We start from the raw sequence: 21,920 nt of genomic DNA, 5'->3' as shown, positions 1-21,920 counted from the left end.
AAGCCGTGACGTCACGGGAGGCTGGACACGCGCCCATTTTAAAATGAGCGCGTGTCCAGCCTCCCGTGACGTCACGGCTTGTGATTGGTCAGGGCGGCCATATTGCCGGGACGCGGACCAATCACAGCAAGCCGTGACGTAATTTCGTCACGGCTTGCTGTGATTGGTCCGCGTCCCGGCAACATGGCCGACCTGACCAATCACAAGCCGGGAATTCACGTAACCAAGTAATAGCGCGAATTTTAAACAAACAACGCTGCCGGTTCCCTCGCTGAAGTCCCGGCTGCGTCGGACAGGTGAGTATAGCGATATTTTTTATTTTAATTCTTTCTTTTACACATTTATATGGTTCCCAGGGCCTGAAGGAGAGTTTCCTCTCCTTCAGACCCTGGGAACCATCAGGAATACCGTCCGATACATGAGTCCCATTGACTTGTATTGGTATCGGGTATCGGTATCGGATTGGATCCGATACTTTGCCGGTATCGGCCGATACTTTCCGATACCGATACTTTCAAGTATCGGACGGTATCGCTCAACACTACTCATCAATGAGATTTGTGGCTGAACCACTATCCACAAAAACAGTAATTGGCAGCTCACTGCCAGCGATAAAAACCTTAGCAGGGAGCATGCATTGAGAAACCACCATGGAGGATATACATAAGCTCAGATTGGTCTCCTCCACACCCTCTGAGCTTAGAAGTTTTCCGCCGTTGCGTTTTTCTTAGACAGCAGAGGACAGATGTTAATAAAATGACCAGATTTACCACAGTAAAAACAGGCTCCCTGCTTCCTGAGCTCAGGGGCTCGACGCTTCACATGTGACACCCCTGCGATTTGCATAGGCTCCGTGGGCTCACCTGCAGCAACCTCACGTGAACCTAAACCCTCTCCCATAGGCGGTGTCTCATGCTCCCCCTGACGCAAACGGTGATCAATGCGGACAACCAGACTCATAGCAGAATCTAGAGAAGCAGGAGTCTCGTACATCAGAAGGGCTTTTTTAACCCTTCCAGAAACCCCATGAATAAACTGACTCCACAATGCTGGATCATTCCATTGTGTATCGATCGCCCAGCGATGAAATTCAGAACAGTAATCCTCTGCAACTCGCTCCCCCTGGCGAATAGTGCGTATCTTAGATTCTGCTAGAGCCATTCTGTCAGGTTCATCGTAGATTTTTACAAGAGAGGAAAAAAAAACTCTCCACAGAGTGAAATGCAGCAGAATCAGATGGCAAAGAAAACGCCAATGCTTGGGGATCCCCGCTTAACAATGACAACACCAGGCCCACACGCTGAGCCTCATTACCCGAGGAGATCGGGCGCATATGGAAATATAGTTTGCAAGCTTCACGAAAAGAAACAAATTTACTGCGTTCCCCAGCAAATTTTTCAGGCAAAGGGAATTTAGGCTCAGCAACTCTTCCTGTCGCTCCAGCTTGCACATTAGATACTGCTAGTCCCTGTTGCTGAACTGCCCCCTCAACTCAGTGACCTGTAGAGACAGCGCCTCCAACTGGTGGGTTATGGAAGTCATGGGATCCATGACAAAAGAAAAAAAAAGAAACCCCTTTTTTTTTTTTCTTTTTTGTTGTTGGGCCGATTATAATGTCACGGGGAGACTAGGTGAGTGAGAGCTAATAACCCGGGCCCCTGCAATTTCCCTCAGACTAGGGAAATCCTGACTGACCCTCTACCTGGAGTTTACACTGATGGTGTGCATGTCCAGGCCTCGAACCTCACCCTGTATCCTGTTTCAACCCTAGGCTGAAACCTCTGCCCACCACCCAGTGAAGAGGTAATACACCAATACCCACAGTTAGCACAGACAAGGATAAAGGAAAATATACATCACGCCGCAGTCACTCAGCAATACACTATAAATGTGCAGGGCAAAATAAATACAAATATAGGAAGGAGTAAATAAGACTAAGGAAAATACACCACTAGCAACGAATCTCCAACAACCAGCTCTCCACTCCAGACCGAGATAACAACGCACAAGACAGAAGCTATAATCGGCGACGCCCAATGATCAGGAGAACTATTTAAAGGCAATGGGCATGGCCCAGCTTCCAATCCGAGGATCAGGTAAATTAACCCCGGAACAGCTAGATAAAATCTAGCCGACGCCAATGAGCAAACAGTGGTCAAAAGCGGAATTACTGCTGTCTGTCGATCGACCTGGTCTGAACAGCGTCCGACATGACAATAAGTTCTGGCCTGGGGCAAAGTTAGTTAGTGTGTGTGAGGGAGCAGACATAAATGTTATGCTGATTATGTATATCAGGGGTTCTGCAAATGTAATGGGACGTTCTCCGTTTGTTCCAGCCAATTTTGAGCTTTAAAAGTCCTTCTCTTCTGAGTCCAGCCATGTGTGGTGTACTCAGGAGAAATTGCTCAGCAAATTTTGGGATCCTATTTTTCCTCTTGTGAAAATGAAAAATTTAGGCACATCAGAGGCTCTGAAAATTGACATGGTGTCTAATATTTATTCCAGCCAATATTCTACTTCAAAATTCAAATGGCGCTCCTTCCCTTCTGAGTCCCAACGTGTGCCCAAACAGTAGTTGTCCTTTATATATGGGGTATTGGCATAATCAGGAGAAATCACAAAACAAATTTTGTGGTCCTTTTTCTTCTGTTACCCTTGTGAAAATGAAAATGTGCGACTAAAGCAATTTTTTCCTTATACACTCCTTTTATTCATGTGAAGCACTTTTAGGTATTTTCTATCACATAAGCTTCTCAAAGTAAATTTAAACAATGGTTTTGAAAATTTTGGTGGAAAAAATGAGAAATTGCTGATAAACTTTTGACCCTTGTAACTTCCTAACAAAAAAATATGTTTCAAGAATGATGCAGATGCAATTTTATTTATTAACTATTTTGTACAATATACACTACCGTTCAAAAGTTTAGGGTCACTTAGAAATTTCCTTATTTTTGAAAGAAAAGCAGTTTTTTTCAATGAAGCTAACATTATGATGATTCAGATATACACTCTATACATTTTTAATGTGGTAAATGGCTATTCTATCTGCAAATGTCTGGTTTGTAATTCAATATCTTCAAAGGTGTATAGAGGTCCATTTTCAACAATCATCACTCCAGTGTTCTTATGGTACTTTGTGTTTGCTAATTGTGTGAGAAGGCTAATGGATGGTTAAAATACCCTTGAAAACCCTTGTGCAAGTATGTTAGCATAGCTGAAAACAGTTTGGCTGATTAGAGAACCTATAAACCTGACATTCCTTTGAGCTAGTTGAGAATCTGGAGCATTATATTTGTTGGTTCCATTAAACTCTCAAAATGACCAGAAAAAAAGAACTTTCATTTGAAACTCGCCAGTCTATTCTTATTCTTAGAAATTAAGGCTATTCCATGCGAGAAATTGCCAAGAAACTGAATATTTCCTACAATGGTGTGTACTACTCCCTTCAGAGGAGAGCACAAACAGGCTCTAACCAGAGTAGAATGAGAAGTGGGAGGCCCCGCTGCACAACTGAGCAACAAGACAAGTACATTATAGTCTGTAGTTTGAGAAATTGACACCTCACAGGTCCTCAACTGGCAGCTTCATTAAATAGTACACTCAAAACGCCAGTGTCAACATCTTGTTGTGAATTAGACTTTTTTGGCTCCCTCTTGTGGTCACTAGTGATATGACTCTGGGATTGTCTTTCCTCAGTTTGGCACCCACCTGGGTCGTTAGTCCAGGGGTGTTGCTATATAAACTTCCTGAATTCTCAGTCTGGTGCCTGGCATTGTTGTAATCAGTTCCTTTCTGTTTGCTCCTGTCTGCTGGTCCCGGATCTTGCTAAATTAAGCTAAGTCCTGCTTCTTTGTTTTTTGGTTTTTTGCATTGCTCTTATTTTTTGTCCAGCTTGTACTAAATGTGATTCCTGATTTTGCTGGAAGCTCTAGGGGGCTGGTATTCTCCCCCCGGGCCATTAGACGGTTCGGGGGTTCTTGAATATCCAGCGTGGAAATTTTGATAGGGTTTTTGCTGACCGTATAAGTCATCTTACTATATTCTGCTATTAGTCAGTGGGCCTCTCTTTGCTAAATATCTAGTTCATTCTTACGTTTGTCTTTTCTTCTTACCTCACCGTTATTAATTGTTGGGGGCTTGTATCCAACTTTTGGGGTCTTTTTTCTGGAGGCAAGAAAGGTCTATCTTTTCCCTTTTAGGGTTAGTTAGTTCTCCGGCTGGCGCGAGACGTCTAGAACCAATGTAGGCACGTTCCCCGGCTGCTGCTATTTGTGGTGCTAGGATTAGCTATACGGTCAGCCCAGTTACCACTGCCCTATGAGCTGGTTTTTTGTGTTTGCAGACTTGGTATTTACTTTTGAGACCCTCTGCCATTGGGGTCATAACACATCTACAGTGAAGGGGCGACTCTGGGATGCTGGCCTTCAGGACAGAGTGGGAGAGAAAAAGCCATATCTGAGACTAGCTAATAAAAGGAAAATATTATTATAGGCAAAAGAACAGAGACATTGGACAGAGGAAGATTGGAAAAAAGTGTTATGGACAGACGAATCCAAGTTTGAGGTGTTTGGATCACACAGAAGAACATTTGTGAGATGCAGAACAACTGAAAAGATCCTGGAAGAGTGCCTGACACCATCTGCCAAGCATGGTGCAGGTAATGTGATGGTCTGGAGTTGGTCGGTGCTGGTAAAGTGGGAGATTTGTACACGGTAAAGGGATTTTAAATAAGGAAGGCTATCACTGCATTTTGCAACACCATGCCATACCCTGTGGTAAGCGCTTGATTGGAGCCAATTTCATCCTACAATAGGACAATTACCCAAAGCACAACTCCAAATTATGCAAGAACTATTTAGGGAAGGAGCAGGCAGCTGGTATTCTATCTGTAATGGAGTGACCAGCGCAGTCACCAGATCTCAACCCCATTGAGCTGTTGTGGAAGCAGCTTGACCGTAGGGTACGCAAAAAGTGCCCATCAAGCCACACCAACTTGTGGTAGGGGCTTCTGGAAGCATGGGGGGAAATTTCTCCAGATTACCTCAGCAAATTAACTGCTGGAATGCCAAAGGTCTGCAATGCTGTAATTGCTGTAAAGGGAGCATTCTTTGACGAAAGCATAGTTTGATGGAGAAAATTATTTCAAATAAAAATCTTTTTTTCGAACCTTGTCAATGTCTGGACTAGATTTTCAATTCATTTGGCAACTTATTTGATTAATAAAAGTATGAGTTTTCATGGAAAACACAACATTTTTAAAAAATTGCAGAATTTTTGACAAATTCCCAATATTTTTGCAAGTAAAATAAAAAAAACACTCTAAGTTTTCCACTACCATAAAGTACAATATGTCATGAAAAAAAATCTCAGAATCACTAATATGCATTGAATAGTGTTGAGCATTCCGATACCGCAAGTATCGGGTATCGGCCGATACTTGCGGTATCGGAATTCCGATACCGAGATCCGATACTTTTGTGGTATCGGGAATCGGAATCGGAAGTTTCCAGTGTATGGTTCCCAGGGTCTGAAGGAGAGGAAACTCTCCTTCAGGCCCTGGGATCCATATGAATGTGTAAAATAAAGAATTAAAATAAAAAATATTGATATACTCACCTGTCCGGAGGCCCCTGGACATCACCGCTGGTAACCGGCAGCCTTCTTTGTTTAAAATGAGCGCGTTCAGCACCTTCCATGACGTCACGGCTTCTGATTGGTCGCATGCCGCTCATGTGACCGCCACGCGACCAATCACAAGCCGCGACGTCATCCCTCAGGTCCTAAATTCCCTTCTAGGAATTTAGGACCTGAGGGATGACGTCACGGCTTGTGATTGGTCGCGTGAGCGGTCACATGGGTGGCCGCAACCAATCACAAGCCGTGACATCATCTAAGGCCCTGAACGCGCTCATTCTTAAGAAGGAAGGCTGCCGGAAAGAAGCAGGGCGCGTCCGAGGGTGAGTATATACCTAATAGGAATATACTCACCTTCGGCTTCTTTCCGGCAGCCTTCCTTCCTAAGAATGAGCGCGTTCAGGGCCTTAGATGACGTCACGGCTTGTGATTGGTCGCGGCCACCCATGTGACACCACGCGACCAATTACAAGCCGTGACGTAATTCTCAGGTCCTAAATTCCTAGAATTAGGAATTTAGGACCTGAGAATTACGTCACGGCTTGTGATTGGTCGCGTGGCGGTCACATGGGCGGCCGCGACCAATCAGAAGCCGTGACGTCATGGAAGGCCCTGAACGCACTCATTTTAAGCAAAGAAGGCTGCCGGTTACCAGCGATAAGGTCCAGGCTGCGTCGGAGAGGTGAGTATATCAATATTTTTTATTTTAATTCTTTATTTTACACATTAATATGGATCCCAGGGCCTGAAGGAGAGTTTCCTCTCCTTCAGACCCTGGGAACCATCAGGGATACCTTCCGATACTTGAGTCCCATTGACTTGTATTGGTATCGGGTATCGGTATCGGATCAGATCCGATACTTTGCCGGTATCGGCCGATACTTTCCAATACCGATACTTTCAAGTATCGGACGGTATCGCTCAACACTAGCATTGAAGCATTCCAGAGTTGTTTCCTCATAAAGTGATACTAGTCAGAAATGGAATGTTTGGCCTGGTCATCAACGTGAAAACAAGATTCGGGATGAATGGTTAAATGGAATGTGTTTTTCCTAACCCATCTTGAAGCAGCATGATATAGCCGCAAAGATCCTAATTCCATTAATGAGCTGTTTGCTGCCATTTTGATAAAATCCCCATTTTTTCTGCCACAGATCTAGCAGTTCTCTGAATGCTGTGCTGTTTATAGCCCCGCCCACACCACTAATTGGCAGCTTTCTTTGTACACTGTGCATAAGCAGAAAATTGGCAATCAGTGGAGGAGGCAGAGTTATACAGAGCTCATGAATATGGAAAACTACATGTCAGCAGGATAGAGCACCATGTCACAAGATATTAGTTATAACTAAGTGGCTTGGTGAATAAAATACCATTGAGAACTTGTGTTCAATCTTTAAAAAGCAGGTGTGTTGTGTTAGGGGTCGAGTACCTGCCTCTGCATAGGGGGAATCTCGGGCCATCTCTGCTGCGGTCTTCCATTCTTCTCCTGCTGCACTGGAGCCTGCTCAGCGGAGACGTCGGTCCCAGCGTCTCGCTCAGTCTGACTCTGTGCAAAGGGTTACTGCTGCTTTTCCAGCTTCTGCCATTGAAGCCAGTGCTGGGCAGCGGCGAGCAGACGCTTTTGGGACTAAGTCCTGCTTTTCTCCTTTTGAGCATGCCCAGGGTAAGATCTCTCATTGGAGATCGAGGGTCACATGCTTGGATACTGCAGCAAAGCCCATTGGTTCTCCAGGAAGGTCCTGAAGGTGCTCAGGCTCTGTGGCAGCCTCTCATTGGTCCTTCTAGGAAGGTCTTGTACTTGCTGCAGCTATATAAGGTTCGCATGGCCGCACGGCCATGTGCTAGTATCAATGCATGTTATGAGTTTTGCGCCAATGTGGTCACGCTTGTGTGGATTCAGGGACCCGGCTGAAACAAGCCACCTAGAATACCAGCTCCTCCGGTGAGGAGATTGTATGTTTGCCTCCTTGACTGCGTGACCACAAGCTGCTATCTGCTCTGCAGTTACTGTGTATTCCTGTGGAGTTTAACAGGTCATAGTCCTTTCTTTATAGCGACTCTGTGAAGCAACAGAGATCACTTCTACCGCCATATAGTGCCGCCGTTTGCCAGCAGCAGGTTCTTTTCCTGTACGGTGGACCCCGGGCTGCGAACGCACCAAATAACATCTCTATATTTACTCGGTGCATTCCGCCAGCCCTAACAAGGTGGACAAAAAAAATACAGAGATTGTGATAAACTCCAAGCACTGATGAGAGAAGAATGAGTTGGCATCAGTTAGGATTTGACCCAGAAGCCGATATCCAGCTACCAGGGCAAAGTGCAGAAGTTTTTTTAAAAATAAGGATCAGCGCTGAACATAAATATTGAGTCTGTATAAACTTCATGTATTTGTCAAGAAAAGTTTAAAAACTTGCAAAATATTCATAATTATAAGTCAGTAATCATAGAAACATCCTACTAAAAGTTCTAAAAACACTAAGATAACAAAGTTTGTTAAAATCAAAATTTGTGGCAATCTCAAAACTTTTGGCTATGACTGTAAGAACAGAAAAATCAAATTGATGTGGAGGATCAATGAAATGCGGCAAAAGTTGTGCACGGCTCGAAATTGCAAGCATTTTGTGAATTTTTGGGCAACTTGCACAAAATTTGCATAAAGTATTGCCAACTATTTTTCTCTATCTTTTTGAAAGTGGAAGGAGTTCTGGCGGGTCAGGGTGTGGCCATTAAAAAAAATCATGATAATTTAGACTCCAGAAGAGGCCAAAATTACAACAGAAATGACAAAGTTGCACATCTCTTATTATTATTGTCTCATCTTACTCGAGAGGCACTTTCATTAAGATTGGCGTACAAAATGCCAGTCTTAATGAATTGTGGCCTCGATGTTTACTGGTAGTTTGATGTATTAGTTTTGATTTATGTTTCTGTTCTACATACGGCTGTCAATATATATCACTTATAACTGTCCTTGAATGCTCTAAGCAAGCCCAAGATCCCACAGGGAAGCATTACAATCGAGAATTGAAGTCCAAAATACAAAAAGAGGCTGTCAAGAAACTCCTAAGGTGAAAACATATTTGTACATATGATTGGCAGACAAAAAGTCGGTAATTAAAAATTTAGTCAGGAAAGACCAAACTGATGACAGCAGCATAGAAAAACATATGAAAAGAAACATATGTTTCTAGCTATAAAGATTAGGAAAGAAACCAAAGGAATTTGGGTATGGACTGGATTGCAGCTTGGACAGGGTATAATGACTTCATAGCATTCATAGAATCTGCAATACCTAGAAATGAAGCAATCATAAATGTTTGTCAGCTTATTCCCAATTCTGCAGACCATAAAGTGATAGTTGCTTTAGTTCCTTGGACTTCAAGTGACTTGTGACGGTGACAGATTAGAGCCCAGATTATTGCTAAGGTCCACTGGTTCCATCATTTTCCATTGGTTTCCAGTACATCATGACTATTATGCACACATGGTCACAATTATGGAGCAATAAAACAAATTTGATTTTGTCTTATTATTTTGCTTTCTCCATTTACTAAATCTGGATTTTTTTTGTAAGCAATGCTTACATTTTTCACATGAAAATGAATATTTTAGAGCAAAGTTACTTTCATTGGATAAACCTCGTAAAATGATCATACAAAGATATCAGCACTAAATGAGTACAATGGGTTACTGCATATGAAATTTCTGCCTTGTAAGTTTTGAAGCTGTCATGTTCATTGTTTTTAATTCCACAAACCTATCAAACTTGAATCACATAAGGACACTTGTCCATGCACACTGTACTCTGTATTCAGGACTGGAGTAGACGTGATATCCAGACTATTCTGCTAGAACATCCCATATTTTATAATTTGGCCAATATTCCAAAGAACCCTTATTTCACAGCTGAATATAGTTTTTAGTAATAAAATAGTTTACAACTAGTTTAACTGTTTATGTATATATGTTCCTGTTGCTTAGCAGTGCAATAAAAATGTCTGAAATCTGGAATGAAATGCATTTCCAGAATCATGAAACAAGAATGAAGAAAACATAATATTCTTTGATGCAAAAAAAGACATCAATTAAAGAGAAGCTGTCAGCACCATTTTGTAATGTAAAGTAAGCACATGGTTGTATTGGAGCTGTAATAGTGATTACATTGATATCTTTGGTGACTAAATCTGCTGTGTTGTTGTTCTGTAATCAGCATTTGAAGTCTTCTACTAATCAGTTCTTCTCCTCCCTGTCTTTGATTCCCTTCCCCTCTGCCTGCCTCCAGTCATTGAATGACAGGTCACTCCTGAGGGTTTGAACAAAGAAATCAGGTCATTCACAAGCTTGAGTCAGGCGGAGGTGCCTGGCGAATTACAGACAGGGAGGAGGAGATCCAGCTCACAGTTCGGCCCCTGTGCATCGAAATCTAATTAGTATAAAACTTCATAATACTGAAAGAAGAACAACAAAGTGGAGTTTTTCACCAAACATATCAATTTAATCTGAGTTACTGTAAATGAGTGGAGGAGCTGTCAACAGCTGCCTTCAAGATCTTATAGTAATATAATGTGCTGCCAGGTTTTGAATGTTTCATCTATTTTGTGGTCTGCAGCGCTTAGCTAACCAGTAGATAGGTTAACTACGGTATTTAGGCAAGCTCATGGTGATAAGAGTTAGGTAGGCAAAAAGCGCTCAGTTCCTGTTGCTATGCAGATAGGGTAGAGTAATGAAAGGAGAAGGACCTATGGTGCCAATGTTATCAGACCTGCATTGAAATGGGTATTGTGTGTGAAGAAAGGCAACCATAATTGGATAGCATGTTTCGAAGGAAACAACGATTACCTGGCAAAAGGATTCCTTATCTCAGGCAAGTGGGGCCTACAGCAAGTGCTATCTATAGCTGATAAGAAGTGGAAATGTAGTCAGACTTGAGGGTCATAGAGGAGAACATGGCCAAGCTGGGACACATGTTCTCCTACAGGAAATTGAAAGGGGCACATGGCCCTCATCGAATAGACTTTGAGAATAGTTGTAAGGAGTCATAGCGACACACCTCAGACAGTGAGGTCCTCACATGAAGAGAAAATTTTTTCAGGGGAAAAAAGTCACTGTCACACTACACACAAGAGCCACAGCCCATGTGGTGAACATTACTGTGGCTAGAATCATATGGGCATTAAGGTTGGTACTGTATGAGAAATATGGTTGCTTTTAGAAAGAGCAGCATAGAGCAGGTATTATGGAGCATTAAGGTTAGAATTAGTTGGGTAATGTTGTCTGGTATTTTGTGAGTTATATCAATGTGCATTTTTTCTACTAGGCAGCCATCCCCTGCAATGTTTGAAGGGTGGGGGTGGTTGTTTTTATCAAGTAGTTTGCACTTGTGCCACTCCTAGCCTTTATCAGTGGAGGCCTGCTGCATCCTGCTAAGTGTGCATTTGTCATCAGACAGGCTTTTGGGAAGGCCGTATCTCATTGTATACATTTTTTCTGAGTTTTTTCTATGTTAGCTGTTTTTTGATATTAGTGGTAGGACCCGCAATATTATGAGGACCCTTGACGTTGGGTTGCGGGCTTACTTTATTTTGGCCAAAATAGTAAACCAATACCTCATATAGTGTATGTGTTTATCATATGCATACATTTTTTTGCACTATATCATATCCTTTTTTGCAGGATGTGGCCAGGCCTCTTTATGTTGGTTAGGTTTTTCTGGGGCGTCTGTCACTGTGTGCTGCATATTATAGTCCTGGGCAGCCCGCCTGTTAATACAAGGGGCATTATTAATAGGTTGCATACCAGACACTGTGCACCACACTTATCAGTGTGACTGGCGTCCTATGTGAGTTATATCAATGTGTATTTTTTCTACTAGGCAGCCAACCCCTGCAATGTTTGGAGGGTGGGGGTGGTTGTTTTTATCAAGTAGTTTGCACTTGTGCCGCTCCTAGCCTTTATCAGTGGAGGCCTGCTGCATCCTGCTAAGTGTGCATTTGTCATCAGACAGGGTTTTGGGAAGGCCGTATCTCATTGTATGTATTTTTTCTTACCTTGACAAGCCAGAGCTGGTATGTCACTCTCCACAAGGAGAAACTTTATCCTTTAGCTCTCTCATAATGATAATTCTGCTTCACGTCACTTGTCTTATCTATTGCCTTCTTTCTCTCTGTGCTGTGCTGTGTTGTGTTGTATATAAGTATGTGATTTTTCAGAATTTGCAATAGACTTTGCCTTATAAAAGGACCTGCGTAGTCTCGAAAGCTTGCAATTTGTTACCATTAGTGTTGAGCGATACCTTCCGATATGCAAAGGTATCGGTATCGGATTGGATTGGCCGAGATCCCAAAAATATCGGATATCGCCGATACCGATACCCGATACCAATGCATGTCAATGGGACACAAAATATCGGAATGGTTCCCAGGGTCTGAAGGACAGGAAACTCTCCTTCAGGCCCTGGGATCCATATTCATGTATAATATAAAGAATAAAAATAAAAAATATTGATATACTCACCCCTCCAACGGCCCCGGCTCTCACCGGTCCAAGCGTCTGCCTCCGTTCCTAAGAATGCAGAGTGAAGGACCTTCGATGACGTCGCGGCTTGTGATTGGTCACGTTAACGCTCATGCGACCGCTCACGCGACCAATCACAAGCCGCGACGTCATCGAAGGTCCTTCACTCCCTGCATTCTTAGGAACGGAGGCACCGCTAAGAGCCAGGGTCCGCCGGAGGGGTGAGTATATCAATATTTTTTATTTTTGTTATTTATTTTTTTACATGAATATGGATCCCAGGGCCTGAAGGAGAGTCTCCTCTCCTCCAGACCCTGGGAACCATGCGCACCGCACACTTCCGATTCCGATTTCCGATATCGCAAAAATATCGGAACTCGGTATCGGAATTCCGATACAGCAAATATCGGCTGATACCCAATATTTGCAGTATCGGAATGCTCAACACTAGTTACCATCTTTTCAGTTAGCCATTAAAAGGTATCAACCACTGAGGACTCTCACGTCTAAATATTTTTCTATCTACTGGCTAACACGGTGCAAAGATACATATCTTTCCTGTAACACTACTGTAATTTATTCTGGCAATGTTCTGCAGTCTCCAATGCCAGTTAAGAGATTCACCTAATTAATTAAGGGGCTTGCATCTTTTAGGCTAGGTTAGCACAATGAGCACCTATGTATATGCTTGAAAAACATTTCAGCCCATTTCGATGTAAATTATAAGAAATTGGCTCTTGTTGCTATACTGACTAGTGATGAGCGAATGTGCTAGGATGAGGTGTTATTAAGCATGCTTGGGTGCTAACTGAATGTCTTTGGCATGCTCAAAAAACATGTTCGAGCCTGCATATCTCGTGGCTGTTCGACAACCGCAACACATGCATGGGTTGCCTGTTTGTTAGGCTGCCGCAGGAACTCTAACACATTATTTGAGCACACCGAAGACACTCGGTTAGCATCCAAGCATGCTCGATCACACCTTATCCCAGCACGTTCACTCATCACAAATACTGGCGTCCATTCACATGGGTAGTTTTTACACTATTTATAGAAAAGTTGTTATGGAGGTGTCATGGGCTTACTACAAAGGAGCGGAGCCAGAAGACCGCAGAGTCTGGTCGCTCCTACTACACTGAGAAGAAGCACTTCTCCAGTGTATTAAACATGGTTATACGCTGTTGGCTAGTTTGTACGCTTGGAAATCTCTTATCCTTCCCTGTTTTACTTTCTTCCCCCTCCCTACACACCCTGGTGAATACCTCTGTTATATGTGAGTGCATATTTTCTGTGTATGAAATCTTCAGTTTACCCTTGTCTTCGTCACCCTGTCTGTCAGGGTAGTGTGTACACAGTAATGCCTCTCTTCCCCGTGTGGGGGAAGGGGACAGACGTAGGGCTCTTCTAGGAGCTAAGACAAGGGCAGAACCCCTGGCATCTTCATCATCTGAAGTATCCCGAGGAAAGGGGCGAGCTAGGGTCCCTCTAGTGTTAGGGCCAGGAAAGGTGCCCCCTGCTCCAAGGTCACTCGTCAGTCGAATCGTGACAGGAGGTTTGCACCTATCGAGTACATTTCTGAGATTTGGCACTGATGTTGGCATAGATGTTTTGTTTTACAGTTAACAACTCACTTCTTGAAAACAACAAAAAAGAAAATCCTCTGCAATAATAAATAAATAAAATAAAAATATAATTCAGTGTGCTAGTGAATAAATAGTTTATTGAAACCTGCAGAGCCTCTTGCTCTAAACATAAAGCTAAAGCATATTGGATAGTTATGCGTCATTTTCATTTACAGCAGATATGCAATGTGTAAGTTTTCAGTTTTTTTCTTCTTTTTACAAAACCTTGTTAAAAAACTCTTGCCAATAATTTAGTTTTCCAAAGGACAGTCTTGAGCAGAGACGTCAAAAGGCTAACTGGGCTCTGGGTTTCTATCTCAATTATCAGCTTTTTACCAAATTTAAACAACATGCTGAGGAGGGAATGAATTAAGAATGAGATGAGAGCTGGCTGCAGGTTTCAGTCAGTCTGACAGTGTATTAAAAATAACCTTAGGGTAATGGATCTCACAAACGCTATATTATATATTGATCCACTTTTGGATGAGTTTTGTATTCATATCTCTTTAATTATAGATTGGCTTTCAGAGATGGAGTCAGGAGGATGGTGATGTGCTTGGAGGGGGCCGTTATGAGATATTCAATAAAAGCTTCTGCTGGATGGGTCAGATTTGCTTACAATGCATTCAGGCTGAGTCTGCCTCTCCAAATAAAAAAGCACCGTAAAAAATATAGTGACACTAAGTATCTAAGAATTTATTTTTTAATTCTCCATACCAAAGCTTAGCAGCAGATTATACAAAACAACATTATTGTTGTCAAGTTAAGACTAGACTATGTATAAAATAGTGACTATAAATCTGTATTTAGATGTCACTTTGTGTTTAGAAACGCTACCCTTCGCATCATAATAATCCAATTCTGGCTTGGATCAACTCTGCATAATCGGGAATTGCATTATTAGCAAGCCTCTAGAGTAGCAATATTGGAATTGTCCCTTTACACGATTATGGGGCAAAGCTACATGAAAAAGATCAATTTTTCTTGTCTGTCCTACTCACCACATTAACAGAACATAGGTGTTGTTTATTCTTTGTAGGGTTTTCTGGAAATGTACATTTATGGTCCATCCTTAGGAGAGGTCATCAATGTGTACATCCTGGGACTCTCACAGATCAAGGGAATGAAGGGGCCTGTAAGCGCCATGACCCTATCAATGTTTATTCATTCACAGTGATTGAGCTGTATAAACTACGCTCTGTAAAGTGCCACTGCTTTCATAGTTTGCAGGTGGATGGGAGTTCTAGGAGTTGGATTTCCACCAGTTCCTTGTTGATGGTCAGACTACTATAAATTGCACTTATTTCATACCTCCCATCAATTCTGGATTTCAGGGCCAATGAACCTTAAAAGGGACAATGTGACCTAAAAAAGTGCTGCTTACTTCCAGCTGTAGTGGTAATCTACAGATAAATAGCATTCAAACCATGCCTGGTCAGTATACTGGAATTGTGGCTACAGGGAAAAAATGAAGTTATATTCTCTCTGCAACTGCTTTCTTCCAGTCATTAGAGCGGTGCAGAGTTGTAACCAACAACGTGATATAGGGTCAAAACCCAAGATTCTCTCTCCTTCCAATATTAAACAGCATAGAGAATAAATTTTAAACAATAACCTTTAATTATATCTATTAAAACTACCTTCTAGAAGAATAGTGACCAAGTGTACATAAAATATAAAAACTCACTTATCCACTATATGTCCAACCGGACCAAATCATATAGGTGTACCAATGTCTCTTTTAATAGACACCCTATATCATATGATAATAATCAGTTCCAATTCCGATCAACATTTAGATTGGATACCAAATCACATATATTTTCATGGACCGTGAGGCTAAATCAAAGGATCCTATTAACACATACAATGCATGATCCATAGAGCACTTATCACGGTCTCCACGTGGACTTGCTTGCTTAGGTATATGTATCAATTTCCACAATGTTTAACAATACAAAATAGCTAGGAAAGATCTCACCCATCAGCAGTTCAGGTACTGACCGTTACTTCCTCATTTTCCAAGCAGCCGGTCTCCATGCACAGGAGTGGGGCACTCTCAACCTGTTCTGCCCTGTAAAGGCTAGTACGGTCCTGTCCCCATTAACTTCCGCCCTTACAAGGGCAGTCCACAGCTGACCCTTACAACATCAGCCCTACTCGTCCCTGTGTGTCGGAATTGGAACTGATTATTATATCATATGATATAGGGTGTCTATTAAAAGAGACATTGGTACACCTATATTATTTGGTCCGATTGGACATATAGTGGATAAGTGAGTTTTTATATTTTATGTACACTTGGTCACTATTCTTCTAGAAGGTAGTTTTAATAGATATAATTAAAGGTTATATTTTAAAATTTATTCTCTATGCTGTTTAATATACGGTGCAGAGTTGTAACAGACCTCTGGACACCGGTACTGTTAACAGATCTGTGCACTGTCACTTACTCCAGCAGGTCGCAAGCTACTTCCAACCTGCTGTCTGCTGGAAGCTGTTACCACAGTGGACGTCACCTGGCACGATTACGTTATTGCATCGTGTCGCATCCACTGCATAATGGCATAGAAAAGAGGGCGTCTGCAGCAGTTGAAAAATCTAAATATGGTGAGCATATTTTTTATTTTTTGTGGCTGTGGTGACCATAATACTGCATGTTTTGGGGGACTATCATACTGTGTGGTGGGCTAAGGGGACCATTAAACTGTCTGTGTTTCTAAGGGGACTATCATACTGTGTGGACCATCTTTCTGTGTGGGGAGTAGTGGAGACTGTGTAGGTAGCGGAAAGTGGAAAGATCATACTGTACAGACTCATTTTGGGGGGTATCGGGCATCATAGTGGGTGAGAGCACTAAGAGGCTTCAGTAGGTTCCAAAAGTTGGGAAGCACGACAATCTGTGACTACACCTATGTGCCGTGATTTTTAATGGATGGTGGCGCCTTCCTTTAATTGATGATTTTTGTAGGTGATTAGTGTGCACAATTATACACTCTTCTTTATGTCTATACTGTTTTCCAAGCATCATAAGAGGAAAGACCTCCACAATTCTAGACAAAAAACCCCCCAAAAAACACCAGTACACAGGCAGAGATGCTTACCTGTCCAAAGCCTCCAAACAATTGCGCCAACCAAGGTGCAGCGGACCCAAGTTAAGATGGCAAACGCACAGGTGCAATAATACCGATAATGCAGCCATCCTACAATCAGGAATTAGCCGCTTGGTGCACCTGTGCAAACAAATAGTCTGTATGTGGCGTGTTCACACAGGAATGCAAAGTATATGGCTCAAAGCCTATTAATGACGCCATGTAGCAGGCTAACCATAATGCATCCTGTGTGAACAGAGGCCACAGTGTACAGAGCCATCTAGGGCCCAGCCGCACCCTGGAAAAATATACAGTGCACCAAAAACATAACAATGTATGCAAGGTATTGGTCGATATTATAGCCACAATATTTAAGCTGCCAACCCGCGTCAAGGGTCCTTACATATTGGCAGTCCTAATCTAAAAACAAAAACAAAACACCATTATGCATCTTTGCCTGTGTACTGGGTTTTTTATTTTTTTCCAAGCATGTAATATTGTAATTCAACCATGCCAACACGTGGAATTTTACCACCAAAAGAACAGTTTTTATTATTATTATTATTATTATTATTATTTTTTTATTATTATTATTATTACTCATATAGCGGAATTATCAAAAATATGGATAGGCAGGGAAATATTAGTAATAGAGACCTCAGTCTGGGCAATAGGGCACAGACAGCATGAGCCTGGGTGCTATGAGTTACCAGGACTGAATTTTAGTCTGTCCGTGCTTCCACCGCAACTTAATTGACAGCTTTCAGTGCATACACACGCTGCAGAACTGACTGACAGTCAAGCTGCATGGGGATTGATACAGCACTCACTGTGCAGTGTGCCATGACAATTTTATACCCCTGCTCTGCTCAAATGTCCGGAAGCAAGCGGCTGCAGGGAGAATACAGCTACATTTTCTCCCTGTAGCCACTATTTCATTAAACCAAACTAACATGTTTAAAAGCCATTTTCGTACAGACTACCACTGTATTTGCAGGTAAATAGTCTTTCTGTAGGTGACAAGTTCCTATAAGAAGTTACTCTATTTTGGCTATTGAAGTGATGATAATTGCTTATGCAGCGCCCCAGAGTCCTGGTCGTTGCAGTACTGTTGCTCCGCCACTAAGGGGGGCTATGGTACGTCTGATGGCACTGAAAGAGTTCTTCTGACCAGGTATCACAGACACCAATACATTTCACAGTCTGGCCTCCAGGGGGAGCTAAGGGCACTATGCATTAGGCCACTCCTCACAGTCTGGTAAAACTGGGGGTTGGATAGGAAGTTAGATCAGAAAGCTGACTGGGTTGGAACCAGGCAACACCTTGTGGCAGAGGGTGTTGTAGGGAAAGATTCAGAGGGGTCCCTGTCAGGGGTGGGATCCTGACAGAGGCCTAGCAACCAGAGAGAACGCTACGGGACCGCGCCTGCACGATATAGCGGCGGTACCCCAAGAAAGGACAAGAAGCGAGGTTTATTGTGCTGAGTGAGAAACGAGATCAACGCAACAAGGAGAATACCAGTAGGAGTCATGCTGTAAGACGAGGCAACATCCTACTGAGGCGCGTAACCGGTGGCCGGAACGCCGAGGAAGTATAGAGCTCCAGGCCAAACTTCAAACCTACGGCAGGACAGTCAGTTATAGGCGGGCTGTCTCACCCAATTGACCTAGGAAGACACAGGGGGGTAACAACAGGAGTGGGGCGACGCTAGAGTCCCGGAAGAGCTCCGAGCCTTCCCGTCATACGGGTGCGTCCTAACCATAAGATCTGGGGGACGTGGAAGAACATCAGAATTGAGTTGTGAGGGAACACGAGAAACAGACACAACAGTTGTGGGGACTATCCCGTAAGCACAGCAGGGGAGGACCACAACACACAAGCGCTAGAAGGTAGGCACAGATTTCCACCTGCAAAGGGAGCTCTGGATGTGCCATCGGACCGGCCAGGCTTGCGCGGCCCGGTTAACGGTATTCCGGATTGAGGATCCTGAAGCCTTCAGTAAAGAGGTAAAGAGACTGCAACCTGGTGTCCTCGTTATTTACTGTGACCAGCACTGCACCGCACTACCGCCACCATCCACATCTTTTATTGGGCGCCCCTCAGCAGGGTCACGGACCGGGTCTAGCCACCGTGACAACCCCAGAGCAGAGACTCAGAGGCCCGGTACCGGGTACCCCTCGGCCCTGCGGCAGTGGGGGCGCTGCACTTATATTGCAGTCCCCTGTGTAAATGGGCTTCTAATCACAGTTTTAAATTAATAAGCTTAATTGAAAGGTCAAACCAAATTTTTTGTTCAATAAATATATTCTTTCATTTCATAAACTTCCACTAATTACTAGTCATTCATTTTGGTCCTTCAGGGGTTGAAGTAGTTAATGTTTTTTTTTTAGTTTTTCATATCAGGACCTGCCATTCTTTCTATATGTCCTGCTCCACTTACAACATCGGTTTTACATTTCAATTTTCTCCATCGTCTGAAGCTTAGGTCACATATCAAAATATCATTACTTCTTCCCAGCACTTTGGTTGCAGCAGCAAATGAAGATCTCTCCTTTTTCATATATTTGGTCTTCTAGCCTCCTGGGCTTTGTCCCTGAAGAATTAATCCACAAGCAAGAATACCAGGCAGCCTTTGAAAATGTACAAAAATATATATATATGAGAAACAGGGACAATATCTTCACTAAACTCCTCTTGCTTGATGGAGTCTGCCAGAATCTGCCCCAGGGTAGGTGAAATGTTCTTGGAAGACTGGGAATGCACGTACAAAGAAATACTTGAAATAATTAGTTAAACAGAAACACCCTTAGTACAGTGATACTTTGTAACATTTCAGCAGAGTATTTGCATATTTACATCCATCTTTTATTGTCTGATGTTTTAAGCAAGTTGCTTTTTAGTTGGCTATGTTTTCTTGATGTACATTGATGGTCGCCTTCTTGATTTTATTAGGCGTAGTATCACACTGAATGCAAATTTTAATGTCTTGTTTTAATTTTACAAATTCTAAAGATGTTCTTACACTTTAGACAGCTATCTCCCCTGACTTCTCTATTCATGTGCATGCTTGTCTCCACTGAGTATTCTTGTGATGTCTGTGGAGAGAACAGGATCTTCATGCTAGTCCAGATGCAATAAATTTTATATAAAGTGATCATTATGGCAACAGATTTAAAGCGAACCTGATGCTTCCCCAGGCCCCATAAATGGCCACATGTACTATATATATTGCTACCATTATACCCTAATAACAAGTCCACTTTATTGTCTTATTGATTTGCTGACATACTAAAATTCTAATTTTTAACTATGGTGGCAATATGCTAGTAGATTGACTAGTTATGGGGGTGTTATTTTGCCCAAACTAATCATTCAACTAATCACAGTACTGACATACTGCACAATGTCAGGTATGTAGAAATTTGCAAACCAGGGACGCGGCTCTTACAAATTATGGTACTCATTCACACAGGAGCGTCATAACTAGATATGAGCTAACCAGAACTGTGTCCAGTGCTGAACTCCGAACACGGACTTCTCCAGGAAGTCCATTTTACAGTTCGGGAGAAGAGAGAAAGAGAAAGAAAGTGAGAGAGAGAGAGTTTGGGTAACCGAACCGAACTTTGGACAAAAGTTTGGTCGTGTACCAAAACCCAAACTTCCACTTCCACTCATCCCTAATGATAACATGATTTGTAGGCAATTAGTCTGGTAGAAAGAACTTCCCCATAAATAGTAATCCACTAATTAGTATATTGCCATGGCAGTTAATACATTCATTTTTGACATATGGAAAAAAAAATAAGACAATAAAATGGTCTTGTTAAGAAGCGGATAATAGTAGCAATGAATACATGCTGGTTTGTAGGGCCTAGGAAGCTGTCAATATCATGACCCCTGATGCAGGCTTACAGCAGGGGTCTGCGCACAGATACAAAGGGAACAGGGGGGCGTGAGAGGAAAGCTGCCGTGAGCTTACCGACCTGAGCGCAGGACATGAAACACATGAATTCTAAGGGGAATGGCCAGAGGCGGAGCCAGATGCCGGGTAGTGGCGGAGACTGGCGATGCCGGAGAGCAGTCAGAATGTGCCGAAGTCAAGCCAGGAGGTCAATGAGGTGCCGAAGGGTGAGATGAAAAGGGAAGTCAGGACACAGCCAAAAGTCAGGGAGCCAGAGATAGCGGTACAGTACAAGCGGGGCAGGCGGATGCAGATTAAGAGTAATCAAGCCAGAAGGTCAGAGCTGGAAGAGACAGCAATAACAGAATCACAGAGCAAATGAGAAAACGGACCAGGTCATACACAAGAGACAATCAGACAAAACAGTATGCAAGCACACCAGAGGGTCAGACACACAGCCAGAACTAATGTATAACTGACAAGGAACTTCAAATGGGGGTGGGTATATATAGCCCTCCCAAATCCAAAAGGAGGCCACACCAAATTAACCCTGAGAGGACACGGAAAGGAACCCTCTCCTCAACCATGACTGTCAAGTTCTCTTTACCTTTTATCCAGTGGCCCAGTAAACTTTAATTATCATTTTTGATTATTCAAATTGAAAGGTGAGTATATTTGTTTGGTTATTTTAATGGCCTTTGGCTCGATCTCAAGCCATAGCAACTGGATGGTTGAGCGATCTGTAGGAAGATGGATGTTGTACAAGCCTAGAAGTTCTGTTTAATAATTTGATCAAATATCAGTAAGCTCTTCTCCGCTGTTAGCTTGATTATATCAAACCACCAGATTTCTGCTCTGACCTTGCATTCACATTTTCATATTTAGGAATTAATTAGTATTTAAACAAATAGCATCCTTAACATAGAATCATAGAATGTTAGAGTTGGAAGGGACCTCAAGGGTTATCATGTCCAACCTCTTTCTTAATGCAGTATTCACTAAACCATATTTGTCAGATGTCTATCCAGCCCCTGTTTGAAAACTTCCATTGAAGGGGAACTCAGTCACCACCTCTCGTGGCAGCCGGTTCCACTCATTGATCACTCTCACTGTCAAAAAATGTTTTCTAATATCTAAACTGTGTCTTCTGGCTTT

This window comes from Ranitomeya variabilis, chromosome 2, assembly GCF_051348905.1.
Source record: "Ranitomeya variabilis isolate aRanVar5 chromosome 2, aRanVar5.hap1, whole genome shotgun sequence".
NCBI classification, from domain to species: Eukaryota; Metazoa; Chordata; class Amphibia; order Anura; family Dendrobatidae; genus Ranitomeya; species Ranitomeya variabilis.
Note: the sequence above shows the minus strand (reverse complement) of the source record.